Below are 19,249 nucleotides of genomic sequence, written 5' to 3' on the forward strand. Positions count from 1 at the left end.
TGTAGAACGGATTGGTCATCTGTACACCTCTGCAAACAAGAACAGACATATTTAAAGCAGTATATCAGCAGCGGACAGGCGGGAGGAGCGGATGCTGAGGTAAGGGGACCCATGTCGGGGCAGGCGGGGGTCGGGGCAGGCGGGGGATGGGCCGGGCGGGTGCCCAGGCTGCTGGACAATGTTGGGGCGGGCGGGGGTCGGGGAAGCCTGTTGCTCGCTGACAAGGTCGGGATGGACTGCTAGTATAGGTATACATCACCATATCCTTATATAGGCATAGAAATCATAACCAAATTTAGACGTAGCTCATGCAGTCCAAATATGGCATGGCTACTTCCACTAGTTCCGAAAAGCCACAACGATTTCTTGGAGAACTCAGCTTCAGCAGTCAGGGAATTCCCCTTGGTTCAATATTGATTAGTCCAAGAACTCATGGAGTATTAAAAAAACTGCGATTCTTTGATGTCGTTATTATGTCCAACTTTACGTCAAACTCAGCACCTTCAAGGTAAAATATGCCCACACTTGCCCTAGCAAACACACGGTGGTTTGGAGCAGTTCAACTATCTACTTGCCTGACGCATCCTGCTACCGCAAGTGCCGAAGGAAGCCGACCCTCCAGGAGACGCACTGAGAGAGACGCTGTCTTTTATCTTGCCGAGAAATCCAGCTCCAGTGTTTCCAAGCTCTCCTTGCAGGGTGTTGGGAAATCGAGTCCCGAGACTGACCTCCTTCATTGTAAACCAAGTTACGGAGCTGATTAGACCCTAAGAGAAATCTTGGATAGATTCTTGGCAAAAGAATACTAAACTTATGCTACACCACACTTACTTCTTCCCTCGTACTAGACTCAGGTTAGGTACATACAGGTATGCGTATTTTAGAAGCACCAGTTGAGTACTTTTAGTATTTATTTATTTATGTATGTATTTTATGGCTTAGAAACCATACCATGCTTTTCCAGTATTATTTTATAATACTCTTCTTGCTGTACGCATTATACTTTACAGCCAGTATTACGATTGTAGCAGTTCATTTCTTTTGCATGAGAAAGAAGACTGTTCAATAAATACTTTTATTGAAAACGCCTGTCTCTCTATTTTCTCTGCACCTCTGATGAAACGAAGCATGCACGATTGACTGAGTAAAATATCTATCTATTGTGTCCATGACTCTGAAGATCAGTTTTAACTTGGGGAAACATAGTTGTCATGTTTATGCGGTTGTTAGAAACTAATCCCTTCTTGTTTATTCGAGAAAGTTTCTAGTGACCTCTGAGCTAGCTGGCACTCACAATTAAGTCTAATATATTCGATAGAGACCTAGTTGACTTAAGTCCTGCGTCAAATCTATAGGATATATTATTCCAATGTGCAGAGCCTATTGGCAATATAGGAACTACACTACAATACGAGAGGTATACATTTTTTGGTCTAGCCTCCTTGGGAAGGAAGGGTATCTACCATAGCGATTTACCGGCTAGCACTCTATCTTTTAACCCCTTCACTGCTGGCCCGTTTCCGCCCCTGTGCTGTAAACAAATGAACAGGGGCGGGCCATGACGAACCCCAGCCGTCATCAGCACACGAGCACCGTAGTGCATGACGGCTGGGGTTCGTCATCAGCATGCAAGGGGTTAAGAGCCAATGCTTCTCGGACTCCGAGTGTGTCCATTCCACAAAAGTCCTAAGCTGGGTCGCCCAGAAATAATCCTGAAGATTGGGGACTCCCAGGCCCCTCTCCTCTAAGGGTCTGTAACTCAGGTCTCATCGCATTCTAGGCTTTCTGCCCGCCCATATAAACCAACCTAGCTCTTGCTGAATAGTACTTAGCATACCTTGAGGGGGCTCAAGTGCGAGAGTCTGAAAAAAGAACAGGATTTTGGGCAGTATAGACATCTTAACCGACGCTATCTGGCCTAGTCAAAACAGTGCACACGGTCTCCAACGGCGTAGGTCATCCCTGATTTGTCTGAGTAGAGTTGCATAGTTAAGCTTCATCATGCCCGACACTGATGCCGTCAGCTATATCCCAAGGTAGGAAATTGCCTCTGAAGCCTACTGTACAGGGGGTGAGTTCTGCAAGGAGGAAAGCGTCTGCGGTTGTAGAGTAAGATTCAAAGGCTGTGATTTAGGGACATTGATTTTGAAGCCGGCAACCACAGAAAAGCTTTCCAGCTCTGACAGAACTGCCGGGACAGAGGTTAGAGGGGTCTCCAACAACACAAAGACATTGTCTGCGTACATGCTGCGTGTATGCAGAACCACCCCAAAGTGAATGCCTGAGAGCAACTGGTTACCCTGAATACGTTGGGCCACTGGCTCCATATAAAGAGCAAAGAGCAGGGGGGAGAGGGGACACCCCTGTTGGGTCCCCCTCTGTACGGGTAAAGGGGTGGAGGTATAATCATTGACCCGAACTGTGGTGACAGGGTCCGTGTAACCGCCAAAGACCCAGGCTATGAACTGCTCTGGGAGCCCAAAGTGTTTTAGCGTGGCTTTCATATATGACCATTTAATTCTGTTGAACGCTTTCTCATCGTCTAAGGACAGTAGTAAGCGCTCGGTATTGAAGCGTTGCGATTTTTCAATGATATGAATTATACGGTTTGTATGGTCTGCACATTGGCGGCCCGGCACAAAGCCAGACTGATCAGGGTTGATCATACCAGGCAATAGCGGCAACAAGCGGGACGCGAAAAAGCTTGAAGTTGATGTTGAGCAGAGAAAATGGCCAATACGAGGCGCAGAGTTGCTTGTCTTTTCCAGCTTTTGGAATAACGATCACCAATGCTTCTAGCATCGACCTAGGAAGAGCAGATGTAACTCCAACTGCGTTATACACTCTAGTGAGAATAGGAGCCAATATGGGACAAAAAGCTTTATAAAATGCGGTGGAAAAACCATCCGGTCCCGGAGGCTTCAGTGGTTAGAGCCTGGCGATGGCTGCGACTACCTCCTCCACCCTAATTAGAGTGGCTAGTTTTTCCACCTTCTCCTTAGTGACTGTAGATGTTGGAACTCCCCCGTAGGTATTAAGACTGGGCCAGGGGAGACAAATTCTGTGCGGCGTATAGTTCTGCGTAGAATTGACGAAAAGCATTGGCAATTTGTCGATCAGTGACCACCTCCTCCCGATCGGGAGCCATAACCGCAACAACCGTCATTGCCTGTCTCTGCAGCCTGAGCCTATGCACCAACAGCTGCCCTTCTCTATGCCCCGGTATAAAAATTGTGGCAGAGTCGTAGCGGCATATTCTGCCCAATCTAGGTCGAGCGCAGTAAGTTGAGAGCGCGTCGCCTCAAGTTGCCTTCAGACCCTCGGGGCTCCTGTCCATTGGTAGATGCGCACTAGCTCTTGCATCTGCTGCGACAGGAGCTCTCTCTCTACGCCTCCTGTTATCTAGGGCCAAGATTGCAATGAATTTGCCCCTCAGTACCGCCTTAAGGGCATCCCAGAGGGTAGATATTTGTATGTCAGGGGTGTCATTCACAGCAAGATTGTACCTCAGAGCCTTAGAGACCTGTTGGACCACCTCTGGCCTATGCAGCAGCATGTGCCAAAGCCTCAACATGTGCGGAGCGGCGCGCTCCACTGGTAGTAAGATGGCCATAGTGACTGCCAAGTGGTCGGATGAGGTGCGGGGTTATATATCTATGCTGGTGATCGATGGCGACAGGCTTGATGAACCAAGGAAGTAATCAATCCGGGTGTATGTTTTGTGGGAGTGTGAGTAGAATGAATATTCCCATGAGGTTGAATTCTGTTCTCGCCATATGTTGGTTAGCCCTGCGCTGATAAGCAGTTGTTTTCCTTTGTTGGAAAGTGCACCTGTTTTCCCCTGTCAAAGACTATATTCTGGTCCCCTCCCAAGAGAATCATGCGGTCAGGGGATGTACCTAGATCCTGCACCACCGACTTCAGGAGGTTTCCCTGGCCCTCGTTCAGTGCATATGCTGACCCCATGGTGATTGACTGCAGACCTAGAGTGAAGGAGTAAGCGAGGAGTCTGCCTTTCTGTTCAGCGCATTTAGGGCCAGATGTAGGTAAATCTGAAATACTGATTTCTTAATAGCGAATTTTACCGATTCGCTATTAAGAAATCGGTATTTTCTATGTAGGTAAAGATTCGGTAAAAAATACTGAATCCTTAATATTCCTTATTACCGAATCGGTAATTGAGATTCGGTAATAAGGAATACCTACCCGTTCATTTCTATGGGCTTGGAGGCCCTTAGGAATGAATGTGAAGACATTCACTATTAGCGATTCGGTATTACAGAATCGCTCATAGCAGGAGCACTTTCAAGGGTGCAAGGGTATCAAAAGGACACCCTGTTGCACCCCTGAAATGTGCATGTGTGCACATGTGGTGCACATACAAGCCCTATGGGCATGAATGTGTGCCACATGGCACTTAACAAAAAACAAAAAAGTGATTTTTTAATGGAAATCAGTAATTACCACTAACTTGAAGTTGGTGGTAATTACCGATTTCTTAAGGCTCAAAAGCACTCTTTAATATACTTCCTACATTGCATTTAAGGAATCGGTATTACTGATTCCTTAAATGCAAGAGCAATAAGGAATCGGTATTTACCGATTCCTTATTTACCGATTCCTTACCTACATTAGGAATGGTTTAATAACGGTCGGTAACGCTGAAATGTACAGAATTTACCGACTGGTATTTAGCCACCTACATCTGGCCCTGAGACCCTATCTTCCCTGGGAACTTGCTAGAGATCAAAATGGCCACCCATGCTTTCTTTGTGGAAAGTGAAGGGAAAATTATTGCAGGAATGCGCGAGAGCACAGTCTATGGGAATCCCCAGGGAGAAGATGCGTTTCTTGAAACAAACATACATGGGCATCAGAGTGCTCTAAATACAGTATGGCTCTGTGCTTGACAGGATTATTTATCCCCTTCACATTCAAGGTCAAGATCTTAATAGGTTGGGTCATGGGACTACTTCTGGTGGGTGGGCTGTAGCGCTAAGGGGGAAGTCCCCACGGAGAGGGTCTCAGAGCAGCAGGAAATACCAACCAAGTACATTTCACATCCAGGGGAGAGGGGCGAGGCAAGCATGTCTACAGAGGGTCCCAGACCTAGAAAACCACCCCCCAACATACAACTTAGAAACAAAACAGAACACAAGAAAGGTGAAATGTCCTGAGAGTATATTCCCATGGGATGGGGGTGGAAGAGGTCCAGGTTGCCAGGTCGCTCCGGCCCACCGGGCCCCGGATTCATGCGTTGCCCAGCATACACCCAGCTATTCACACATGCCCGGGTCGAAGACCTGCATCAACTACGTTCCACAATTTCCTCAGCCCGTGCCAGAGGCGCCGTCTTCAAGTGAAGCCAGTACTGCCTGTATCTCTCTGGCAATTGTGTCAGGATACGGATGTGAGTTCAAAGTCTTTGCGCTAACAGACTTCCAACTCCCATGTGGCTGACCCTTGCCGGACCTAGAAGGTGAGGGCGGGCCTTCAGCGACAGCCTCAGATATGTTGAGCAGTTGGCAGGCCTCTTTGACGGAACAGACTTGCTGAGTCTTCCCATTGTAGTGGAAGATTAGGCTGAAAGGGTGCCCCCAAGAATGCTAGATATTTCTTTCCCGGAGGTGCGCCGTGACGGGCCCGAAGGCTCTCCTCTTCTGGAGGGTGGGAGCCGCTAAGTCCTGGAACAGAAGGGGCCAGTGACACTGAAATTGCAAGGACTCACAAGCCCTAGCTCTCTGGAGGATTTGTTCCTTCAATTGAAAATCGTGCATGCATGTGAGAATATCCAGGGGGCAGGGAAAGGCCTCCCCAGCCCAGGGGCGTCAAGGATCAACCTAAAAACACCCTCCACAAAAGATGCAATGTTCTGGCCTCCTGCTCCATGCGGAATATTGCAGATACGTATGTTGGTGTGTCTGGAGTGGTTTTCAAGCTCTTCCGCGTGGGCCTGGAGGACCAAGTGCTGATCTTTCAAGCGCAGTATTAAGTAAAGAGTGCCTACAAGGGATTTTATTCGGACAAAGTGATTCTTTTTCAAATATCTAAGATTCAATATCTAAAACATGTTTGAACCTATGTGTGTTAATTCAAACATACAGGCAATCAATGCATAAAGAGTTAAATCAAGAACAATATCACGGGGATATCTTTTGATAAATATATTTTCTTATTTGGACTTCAAAATTCATAGGGTACATTCAACACTATGGTTGATTCCAATGCATACACATGAAAAAGGTACATCTTATTTTGACCTATACTTCATAAGTAAAAAATCCACTCCTGATAAAATCATAAAGGTGACCGATATCTTAACAAATAAAACAGTCACTTAACGTATATCAATACATAAGGAATTGGATAGTTCAGTCGACGTTTCGGTCTTCTATCGTGTGAATCCCTCAGACCATCTTCAGGACAACACAATATGCATTTAGCAATGACCCCCTAAGAGAACACAATGCATGTTATTACATTTGTTTCACTACTTTATAAAATAGTACAATAATTCAAGATAACTTGTGCAAAATTAATACCAAAACCTTTTCTTGCTGGAAGAATACTGTTCTCCCAATAAATTTTTCACTTTGTTCATTACCAAAAAATTCTTACTATCCTTATTTTAAAGAGAGAGATACATCACATTTCATCAACATGAACAAGTTAATTACAATGTGCTTACTTCCAAAAAATGGTCAATCTCTTGGATCTTGGCAGTGTTGCATAGATGTCAAGGATAATCACTGGTATTCCTGGCCGTATTCTAAAACCAAATGAGTATATTAATCTACCATACTCATGTATTACTTTCTCACTGTATATACTACTGGTAGGTAATGTTTATTTTACCTGATATCATTATTGTCAGAGCAATGAAGTCGTGATCTTCACAGGGTGTCTTTTCTGAAGATACTCTCCTTGATCTTTTTGACATATATGTATACTGCAGTCAATCTAGGAGAGTGACAACAGATTACTTACTTCACGCATGACACCTCTTTATTGCAAAAACAGTCTATTGCTTGTATCATCAAGCTGTTAATACCAACAGTGTCAGAGTAGAAGTACCTGGCACCAGCATTTAACTTGACCAGTTTGTTACATTTCATTGAAATGTAGTCCGCATTAATTCGACTGGTACCCGGTCCATATAGAGGAAGCTAAAGGTAGTTATATGAACAACACTTCATAAAACATGTTCCTTAAACTTAGTTGACATGTACGAATGTTTCGTGTTGATTCATTATCGCAACTGAGTCACAAGATAATACTTCAGACTCATGATTCTTTGCGTATGCAGAGATTTATATTTCCTTGTGCATAACGGTGTCTGACCCCAGCACTGCATCCGCTCACGTGTAGCATGATTTACTTAACAGTAACCTAAAGCGTCAACCTCCAACAGCAGCTTAAAACAAGCGCTATTACGTGCTAACTGTGGCGCCTTCTCCGTCTACAAACTGAATTATATGCAGATCTCACGGGGAGCTGAGCTACATTTACATTCAAATCTACAAGTAGAGAGACATGCAGAATGTACGGGGAGCCAGGCTACCCTAACATTTACAATGTGAAATTCCCGTAAAGCCGGGCTGCACTTACGTTTACAATGCAACAAGGCTATAACGAGCTAACTTGTATAATTTGCGGTGGAGTCAAGCTGCACTTACGTTTTCAATGTAACAAAGATGCGACGGGCGGTAGTCCCTCTCAATGGAAGTTCACTACCACTGAGGAGCACTTTTAACTTCTACACTCCGGACGTTAGTCATTGTATACCCAGAAGAAAAAGTGAGTCACCTTCCTAACGCGGGGGATATCTTAAGATATCCAAATACTGAGAATTATCCATTAAACCTCAGAAAGTTTATCAATTCTACACTAGCATAATATTTATCCTTGTGAACTCCTGTGATTCACATGAATATATTAGTGATCGCCGACAAATCTGCCTTTTCAGTGTGTTTGGTGATCGATCTCACTGTGTCATCTTGGACATGATGTTTAATTTGGCAGTTTCTTTTATCAAAATCATGATGTTTAAGAGAACATCTAATTTTCTTTATGGAAGCGATCTGTATAAACATGTAACCAGTTTTTTTGTGATCGCATACATTGCGATAGAAACAGTACTACCAACATAATCTATTAAGACAGTTTTTAACTGACCGCAGTGTGTCAAAGTAGATTCCCAATTACTGTATCATGTAGTTTTGATGTCATATCTTACAGTATTGGTACATGAAATTTCAAACCTCTCGCTTTTTATTTCTTTCACAGAAGCGCTCACAATCTAAGATGGAAGACAATTATACAATTATTCTAATTATTAGTCCATCTTCACAGTGTCGTACAATGTCTATGGCATTCTGTATAAAAAGTGCATCTTTATAACCATTCAGGTACATAGTCTCATTCACAATATATCAAACACATTTCATCTTTTTTTTATGTTTCCACTGATATTCAAACATTTAATCACATTCTGTAGGTATAGGTAATTAACTAAACATTGTGTCTAAAAAATAGAATCAAGGTCTCTAGTTCCTTACTGGTGTGTATTCGTAAAAAAGGGGTCATTGTTACCTTTCTATACTATACATGCCAACGTATGTCACTCAGTAGCTGAGTTCAAACCATGTTTCACACTATCTGCAAGACACATCCAGCGATTTTCTTTTAGTGTGAGAATTTTGTCTACGTTAGTTTGTCTTATAGTAGGTTTCACTTCTTCGACAACCCACCATGTCATGTCCTTCTCCGTGTGTTTAGCCGGGCTGAAATGTTCTACTAGTGGTGCATTCTCAACTCTACATCGAATCCTCGATTGGTGTTGTAGAATGCGTTTTTTAATCATCTGCGTTGTTTTACCTATACAGGCTAGGCCACAGGGACATTGGATACAGAATACCACGTTAGTAGTATTGCAGTTGGAAAAGTGCTTGATGTCATTTTTACGCCCATTGAGTTCAAAAGATTTTCTAATACTTGTTGTTGAAAAAGCCGCACAGCTGTTGCATTTATAGTGTCTTGTTACAGGCATCAACTGTTTCATGTTGTTTATTACATGTGTTTCCTATGTCTCATAAGCATGAACAAGCTGATCTTTCAGATTTGGTCCTCGTTTGAATGCAAACAATAGTTTCTCAACTAATTCTGATAGTGAAGCCTATAATGTCCAATGTTTATTTATTATTTTCTTGATTTGGTTAGTGGCCGTTCCAAATGTTGTGACACATACCAGACGAGGTTGAGATGGTTTTTCTTTTACTTCAATTAAGGCCTCACGGTTGTTATACCAGGCCCTCTTTTGAGATTTTTTCAGAAGTTTATTAGGGTATCCTCTTGCATGTAACTTTTCCTTAAGTAGCTTAACCTCATAGAAGTAGTCTTCCCTCTTGGAGCAGCTTCTCCGTAAACGGAGAAACTGTCCAAATGGGAGTGCATCCCTCAATGCCTGTGGATGATGGCTACTGTACTTAAGCAAGGTGTTTCTCGCTGTTTGTTTTGCAAAAAGAGTAGTGTATACGGTATTGTTATCTCCTACTCTTATCGAAATGTCCAGAAAATTTATGGTCTGATTGTTGCGTTCAAGAGTAAATTTTAGATTGGAATTCCTAGTATTCAGCCACTCATGGAATTCAGAAAGCAACTCCTTGCTTCCTTTCTAGATTAGGAAGACATTGTCTATATACCTCAGCCAACAGGATATGTTGGCTGAGAAAGGATTTAGGAAATTATAGATGTGCCTTTGCTCAAAATCAGAGACATAGATGTTTGCTACATCTAGGGCATACACAGCCCCCATTGCCACGCCTTTCAGCTGTTGGTAAAAGGTTTTTTCACACAAGAAGAAATTTTCACAGAGAGAGATTTTAATACAGTCCACTGCAAATTCTGTGGGAACATTATGGGGTTTTGGCCGGTCATCCAAAAGCTGTTCTATGATCTCTAAGACTTCCTGTTGTGGAATATTAGTGTAAAGACTCTCTATGTACATTCACACTAGGAGCTCACACGTGGGATCAAAACAGAGATATTCTACCACATTGATGATTGCCGTGGTATCTCTTATGTAGGTCTGTGACTCAATCGCAAATGGTCTAATAAAGAAATCTGTGTATTGAGCCAAGGGTTTCAGTATTAAATTGCACCCTGACACAATCAGTCTCCCTGGTGGAACTGTGGCATTCTTGTGTACCTTAGGTAGGATGTATATAACTGGTACTGGAGGTGATTTGTTTATTAAAAAAGCAGCTTCGTTTTCACTAAACCAGCCACCTTCTAGGCCATGTTGACTGAGAGTCGCAATGGATTTTTCCAACCGGCTACTTGGATTTCCAGGGAGTTTTTTATAGTGGGATTCAACTGATAACTGTTTGAAGATTTCTGTCATGTATGCCTCATGATCCCAGAGAACAATCCCACCACCCTTATCCGCAGGTATTATTACGGTATTTGGTAGGTACTGTAGGTGTCTAAGGGCTTGCTGTTCTTCTTTTGTCAGATTATGTTTGACAAAACTTGTTCTCTTAAATAGATTGTCAATTTCTGTGATGATCGCATTTTCAAATGTCACAATTTCCTTTGCTATCAAGTTATTAGTCGGAAAAAATGTGGAACGGTTGTGTAGTGCTGTGATATCTTTCTCACATACCGAGAGCTTGTTGGCAAAGAAATTCCTTAGTCCTACCATACGGAAAAACTTATATAGCTCTAATTTAGTCTGAAATTGATCTTTTCTATTGGTCGGTACAAAGGAGAGACCGGCTGAGAGAACTGCTATTTCCGCTTTAGCCAATTGATGTTGTGATAGATTGAAAATTGGAATGGTTTGCACTGGATTTACCATTCTTAATATTGATTTCGGGTCTGCCTGGGGCCTGGGGTGTACTGGTTCCAAAACCATCCTCTTTTTGTACCTCATGTTCTCCGGGGTTGGCCGGATCCTCTCCTGTCCTGTCCTAAAAAAGACTGCCTAGACGTTGATGGTTGTTGATCATAAGTTTGTCTATTCGTATTTTCAGATCTCTGTTCCCTATCTGTGTCAGAGCCAGTATCTGAAAAGGTCGTCCTTTTACGTTGTACTTAATTAGGCCCCTGATTTGGGCCCTGTGGCTGATAAAAATCTTTCTGCAGGTTCTTTCTTTCCTATATCTCCGAATATCCTTATGCAGTTTGTCTGTTTTTTTATGTGAGTTAAACTCCTCAAAATATTTGATCGTAAGGGCCGCTTTTTCTAATAGGGTCTTGGCATTTGTGATGTTACATCACCATTGATTTTATATTCAAGAATCTCAATCTCCTTAGTCAACAGTTTGATGTGTTTGAGCACAGTCTCCATGCTCAGCACCATTTAGGTGCGTGAGCATTTGTTTGCTGCAAAACTGAATCCTATTTTAAAATCTTCATCATCGATGAAGATGATCGGGATATTATTTATTTGCAAGCCTGTTGGTATAATATTAGCGTTCAGACAGTCAGTCTGCGATCTTTCAAGCGCAGCACCTTCTGTTGTAGGAGCTCTATCTCTTCATCCCTGCTCGTGCTTTGAGTTTCGAGGGTGTCAACCCTTTCACCCAGTGAGTCCACATCTTTACGCACCTCTCTGATATCCCACGCAATTTCGGCCTTGATCTGCTTGAAGTCGTCCCAAAGGGACGGAAAGAGGGTTTTAATGAAAGCACGGGTTAGCGAAGTGCCAGCTTCCCCAGACTCTGCTGGGTCGGTGCTTTCCGCTATGGTAGGCGCCTGTGATTTGAGCAGTAGGTCCTTAACGGCCCTGTCTTCCCCAATTTGGCGGTCGCCATGTTCGATGCCCCCTATAAGGTCACCGGCCGCTGGAACTAAGGGTGGGACTGCCGGGAGCAAAGCCCTGTGGATATAGTGGCATTTGACCTGCGCGGGGAAAGGGTTGGCGCCCCACAGGCTCACAATGAATGCCGCTCAGGCTTGGAGGCTGGGCGCCACTCCACCGTCCCCCAGGGAATCACCACCACTCCTTAGCTTCCCCCAGCTGGTGGCCGGCAATGGCTATGGCTAGATAGAGCCTCTCATTGATCCAGCCAGCCCGCTCCATCCGGTGACTTGATCTCCCAAAGCGCAATAGTCTAAGTTTGGCTTAGACCAGTTCTGGTGTGGGGGCGGGTTGAGCCATTGTCTGTTCTGAGAAAGGTCCATGGCTTAGGGACCCTGTATGTGCCAAGTTTCTGCCTCACGGATGGTGCAGACCTCACCCAATCAACTTGCAAGCAACACTAGAGGGCCTCCTGGCTGTGCCCCCACCCACTCAAAGCCTGCTGGCCGTGCTCTACTCCTGCTGCTTTCCTAATGCCCCCGGGAGGGGGGGGGGCCCGCAGGAACAGCACACACAGAGCCCCGCTATGCAGTGCTAGCTCACACCTCCTCACCAAGCCGTCTTTCACTGTTCTGGGGTACATGAGCAACCAGTGCCACGCAGGTGCGGGGGGAGAGGGAGGAACACCAGCAGCGCCCCTCACCGCCCCAGTCTCACAGTTGGGAGCTCCTGCCAACGTCCATCTTCACGTCCTCAGGCCACATGTACTCCGCCTCCAGCTTCGTGTCCTGCCTTCAGAGGGCTGGTTGGCAGCACACAGATCCTCTCTCAACTCGCTGGTGGCAGAGCGGCCGCACCGTCGCCAGCCAAGTCACAGCCACAGCCCATACTCTCCACAGGCCTCTCCATTCACTCTTCTTTGGGGCGGGGAGAAGGTCTTGATTTCCCTGCAGAAGACCACGAGGGCGCCTCGCGGCCTGCTGCGTCTGCCTTTGGCTCCTGGACCCTCACTCAGGCAGTCGTTGCAGGTCAGAGTTGCATATCTAGAGCCGGCACCTGGGTACTGAGCTGGAGCGACCAGCAGGCTAGTCCTACTCAAACGCCATCTTGGCCACGCCCCAGAGTTGCCATGTTAAAAGAGAACCACTTTATGACAGGGGCATGGGAGGATCAGCCATCTGTCCATGGAACAGATGTCGCCAATGCCTGATGCCCACAGGTTGTTTGACAGTTGGCATTCACATAGTTGATGCCCTGCTTTCAGGACACCTTTCATGGTGTGTTGTTGTAGCAGAATATGGTGTCTTAAATATTGTGCTACAAAAATATCATAGCCATTATATTTACTACAAATGTACAAGTTTACTACTCTTAACTCCACATATGCGTGCCTTGGTGATAGATGTGTGTGTGTGTTTGTAGGGGGAGTTTGCAGGATGATTTCCAGGAGATCTTTACGGCACATATTAACTGTGTTAACTAATTGGTAAAAAAAGATGACCAAGGCTGAAATTATATACCAGAACGTACATTGAATAACTCAGAAGCTTGGCAAAGCGAATGCTATCTGAAGGTGTGCCTCAGTGTGCAGCATCAAAATGATAACTGTCTGCTACTCTTGTCAAAATATTTAGGCAGTCTCACCGCTACTGCAGAGTACTTGTTGCAAAGTATAGTTCACTAGAATGTTCTAATTCAAAAAATGTATACTGTTATATGGCATAAATATTACCGGACAAAAATGACCAATGATTTCAGTAATTTTACTATGACAATTAACATGAAGTCTCAGCAGGGAGATACATGAGTTACTTCACACTAACATGGTTAAAGTTAAGGTTAAAATCTTCATTACTGCTTGCCTTAATTATTTTATCAATCATTCATGGAAAACAAAACTAGCAGTGTGCATCTCCTGGTCCCTCGCAAAAGGGATTTCTAACACAATATGTACATTTTAAATTGGCTAACGATATGATGGGGGCTAGGTGATCAGACGGGGAAGGCAACAAGAAAAGCTACACACCCTTTTGGATTGCTAAAAGGCAACTGAAAAATAACCTAGATTCCTCATTTAGTCAAAGAAGCGCTACTACTTATGCAGTCAGCTAACTGTAAAGACGTTATGCTCCACGGGCAGGACAAGAATAAGGAAAAACACCACTGCATCAAGGCCATCACACTGAGATAAAGCTAAGCCATACTTTAATGGGCAAGGGCCTGCCCCAGAACTCACTATATGTAATATGGTATAGGAGACAATAGGGCTTCAACCACAGACATCTAAATCTCCTGTAGGGGAGACCTCAATATGAAATTGATGACCCTACTTATGGTATACAAATCAGTTTGCAAATTAGTGCTGGTTAACCACAGTACATCACATATTAAACAATCTGCATGAGTTCGGTATGTATTTAGATATGCATTTATCAGAAAATCAAGAAACTCAAAACAACATATCATCCCAGCATTATCTCCAATGAGTGTAAAGAAATTCTTTCCTGAGGTGCAAATTACCTTTTTAAGAAAAAGTGTCCCATTTACTTCTAGCCAAAGTTGTACAGATACAATAGTATGTACAATGGTCTCCATACCTCATAATAACAAGCTTTGAAAATATGCTTCTTCTCATTCTCATTCTTTGCTTTGCATTGAAAGACCTACTACTTTCCATAAATATTAGACAATTATATTGAGTAGTTTGGCAGCTTTGTTCTAATTTTACCCATTTATAAAAGTTGATTATCTTCACTGTCACAATCATGTGGGAAAAAACAATAACTCTTGTTTTTGGCATTTGTTGTTAATCCTGTTCTTAGGAAAGCAGGATGGCTGACTGACTGACCAAGAGAGTGCCAACGTGAATGTTTGAAGATGAGGCTTGGATTTATTGGAACATGGCTGCTAAGGAATAATTTCGCACTCCAAGTGGCTGCAATTGCCAAACATGTCTGCACTTTGTTGCCAGACACTGCGCATTTGAAACAAAATTCCCTGGAAATGCAACTATTTTATTAAATGTAACAGATATTCATAATAAATGCTATCTTAGTATTAGATGCCTACTATTCCATAACAAACTCAGACAATTGTCCATGAATTTTTTACTTTTTATTTTAATTTCATAGTATTTTATTGATATTAGGGGAGGGGAGAAATTAGAGGTGGGTTACAATACATGCATAATGAACAATACATTCGTAGGAAGCTAATTGAATAGAGGGTGAAAACAAATCTAAATGGCTGGAATAGATCCAAAAGCGTTAGACATGAGATTGATAAATGATGGATACCTGGGGTAGAAGGATGACATAAAGGTATACCAGAAAGGAAAGAGGGATAGATGAAAAGAGAGAGAGAGAGAGATTATAGATGTCTGGATTGCGATCCTGGTGGCAATGTAGAAGAGTTGGAGTTGTAACGGCTGTGACAGACATGAAAACTGTGATTTATGGATGTTTAAGGAGGTTTGATTTTTTGCATGTGTATTGATATGTTATGTAATTTTAATTTATAAGGTGCAACAGCTACTCAAAAAGGTTTTCCCGGCACCAACCAGAACATGAAACAAAACCTGTTTAACAATTATTGATTTAAAAGCCAAGTTTTTAAGGATTTACCAAATTGGACATACAAAGTTTCATTACGTATTGATATAGGGAGCGAGTTACATAAGGAAGGAGCAAGACTGATGAAAGATCGACCTCAAATCCAAAAAGTCTAACTCTGGGCACAGAGAATTTCTTTTGGGTAGATGAGTGAAGGAGATGAGAAGGAGCATAGGGATAAACCAGGGATTGCAGCTACTGGGGGGTCACTCCTATTTTGATCTTGAACATATAGCTCAGGGCTTTGAACTTAATTCAGTTCTCAACCCTAAGCCAGTGGAGTTCACACTGATGACCAGAGACAGAAGCAGCTCTAGGAACCTTGCATAGCAATCTGGCAGCAGAGTTTTGAACCATCTGCAGCTTATGAGTCCCCTCTTTGTTAGTCCCCAGATAAAGAATGTTTCCCTAGTCCAGTCTAGACGTGACAAGAGCCTGGACTACGGTTCTCTGGGTATGCTCCAGCAGCATCCAAAATAATCTTTTTTAGCCATTTCAAGATGGTCAAACACATAGTGGCCACCTTCACAGCTTGATGTTGCATGGTTAACGAGTTTGTCTGGAATACAGCCATAGAGTGCCGCTGTCCGCATCATGCGTGGCATATGGTGACATTCGTACATAAGACTACCTTACCCAGAAAGCTGAGCGGCAACGTCACGTAACGATGCCTGCTATGCAAATCCAGGAAATAAGGTTGTGCCGTATCCACAGACTGTGCCGATAATTCTTGCCGAGCTCCGCTTAGCGGTTGGTAAGAGAGAGTTGCGGTAGGATCTTGAGTCAAGCTTTTCCTTCGTGTTGACCCTGGTGCACCCTGTTCTGGTTCGGGTGTAATTCGTTTTGGACTATTACCGCATACACGCGGTTGCATGTACCTTACTTACTCTCTTCGGTTCATGCTAAATTGGAGCCAACGCTCATTCTTCCCTGTTGGACGAGAAAGGCATCTGCTTTCTCATTGGAGGGAGAAACCTGTTCCCTGTCCGACTCCGTCAGAACAGACCTTTGTGACAGTACTTGCTTTGTTTGTTCTTTTTTCATTGCTTACGGATTTCAGAGCGGTTTGGGCTCAATCCGGTATTGAGTGTATCGCATGGTTCCTTATTTCCAAGAGGAGTCAGATAGCTATTGAATGCCTTAAGACATTACGAACAATTCATTATTGCAGGAGCTGTTTTGAGGGTGATTTAACCTTACCTGCTGTGTTTTATTTTGATTTCTTTCCACAACGTTTCTTCATTATTTTATCCTAGTACAGGAGAGAAACAACAGGGAGTATCTGATCCGAGGGAATTGTGCAACTCTAGACTGAACACAAAGCTATTGTGGTATGTAATGTAAGCTTGTTGGTGCATATACGACCCTCACATAAGAATAGGATTACATTGTGATATTCATGTTTGCTTTCCAGTTGGTTGCAGTCCCTGGTATCGCTCTGTGCCTATTCTCCTGTATTCAGAGACTGCATTATTTTCCTTTTCAGGTAGGGGTCTGGAAACGAGCATTCTATGTATAAGGAAGGTTGCTAGAGGCTAACCTTGTGGGGTTAAGGGGGGTGTTTTCTAAACAACTGTCCTTGTCATTTCAGATCTCCCTCCCCGCTGTCCCCTTCCTTTCCCGTCCTCACGGGACTATTCTGGTAGTCTGTGTTTATTACTTCAGGCTCTAGGATCGTTGTGTGGGGGAGGGTGCAGGCCATTCAGCACAGGCCCGAGGAGTATAGAAGACGGAGCCTGACAGAATTATCGGCCCAAGATTGCTTTTCTCTTCTTGGCTGTGCTGAAGCAGAATGGCCACATTAGATGACGTCCTGGCAGCTCTGGCCTTGGTTCAAACGAAGCTAGCAGCCTCCAACAGAGAGGTGGCGGCTTCTAGATCTGAGAACGCTCAGTTAAGGGCTAGAATGGACCGTTTACAAGGGTATCCTTTTGATGTTGGGTCAAGCCCTACACCTTCCACCTCTTTAGTGGTTGAGATGCCTACTCAAATACCACTAGCACCCGCTGAGCATTTTTATGGGGATAACAAGAAAGTCCAGGTGTTTATGACACAGGTGTTGTTGCACTTTATGTGCAAACCAAAGATGTTTCCTACCAATCAGGCCAGGGTGGCTTTTCTAATTTCCTACCTTGGGGGGAAGCAGCACAGTGGGCGGTTCCTGTGGTTTGAAGAGACGACCCTCTATTATATGATTGGGATGAGTTCAGAGCAGAATTTGAGAAAACCTTTGATCGAAGGGCCGAAACTTTTACAGCTGACAGAGAACTGCTAGTCCTCAGACAGGGCAACACAGACCTGGTAACATACTTGAACAGTTTTCGTCGCTTGGTGGCGGAAACTGATTGGCTCGAAGCTAAACAATCTGCTTTGTTTTATCAAGACCTGAACGACGAGATGAAGGATGTGTTGGCACACATCGATCTGCAACCCCGTACCTGCTCTGCTCCTATTGAACTTACCCTACGACTGGATCACAGGATGAAGGAGCGAAAAGGAGACAATAAGAAAAAAGAACAACCTGTGATGTCTTATGATCGAGGAGGGGTAGGAGAAAAACCCACCACTACACAGGAATCCATGGAGATAGGGGCAGTGAGGGCTTCCTTAACGCTAAGTGAAAAAGAACATCGCAGAAAACAAGGCCTCTGTTTATATTGTGGCAGAAAAGGGCATTATCTACGGGAGTGTCCGGTGAAGCCGAAAACTGGAAGATATAAGACCGGACAAACTGCAGCAGGAACCTCTGAAAAGAAGCCGGAAAACTCCAATGCTTGAAGGTGGAAGAAAGGGAACCCTCAAGCAGGAACATCATCCCATCTATAACGCCTGGTTGTGATCAGGAGAAGAATCATTTGCTTTTGGCTATGTCTTTGTTTGTTGAAACAGGAGAAAAAGACGTCAACGCTATGGTGGATTCCAGGGCAACCGGATGCTTTATGGACTAAGCAGAAGCTGAAAGATTGGGAATATAACTCATCACCAAGGAACAACCAGAAATGTTATACGCAGTGGATGGTAGTGAATTAGTAGCCGGGCCCATTAAGTATCACACACCCGAATACAAACTCACCCACAACGGAACCCTCCATGAGATGTTATCTTTCAACGTTATCCAGGCTCCACAATACGGCATCATTCTGGGGTTTCCTTGGCTCCAAAAACATGAGCCCTATATACATTGGACGTCTAAGACGATAACATTTGTATTCAACTTTTGCAAAGAACAGTGCATGCCGATGTCAGAGGGCCCATCCCAGGCTTTGGCCTCGTTACATAGTATCGCCACTGCTGCGGAGAAAGATGTCGTACTACCTTCATGCTATAAGGCTTTCGAAATTGTGTTTAGTGACACACAAGCAGAAGCGCTTCCCCCACATAGAGCCTACAATTGCCGAATAGACCTTATCCCAGGATCAGTTGTTCCAAACGGAAAACTCTATGCTCTGACGGTGCCTGAGAACGAGTATTTACGTGATTACTTGGATAAATACTTGGCAATCGGGTATATGAGACCATCACGATCCCCGGCGTCCTCGCCTTTGTTTTTCATCCCAAAGGCTAACGGAGACAAGAGATGCTGTATTGACTACTGAGCTCTGAATTCCATCACGATCAAGAACAGGTACCCGTTGCCATTGATTCCTGTTTTGTTGGAACAAGTGAGATCAGCCAACATATATACCAAACTTGACCTACGAGGTGCGTACCATCTCGTCCGCATAAGACAGGGGGACGAATGGAAGACGGCCTTTAAGACGCGGTATGGACTCTTCGAGTATTTGGTGATGCCCTTCGGGCTATGTAATGCCCCAGCCGTCTTTCAATTTTTTTT

The sequence above is a fragment of the Lissotriton vulgaris genome, chromosome 10 (assembly GCF_964263255.1).
Source record: "Lissotriton vulgaris chromosome 10, aLisVul1.2, whole genome shotgun sequence".
NCBI lineage: Eukaryota > Metazoa > Chordata > Amphibia > Caudata > Salamandridae > Lissotriton > Lissotriton vulgaris.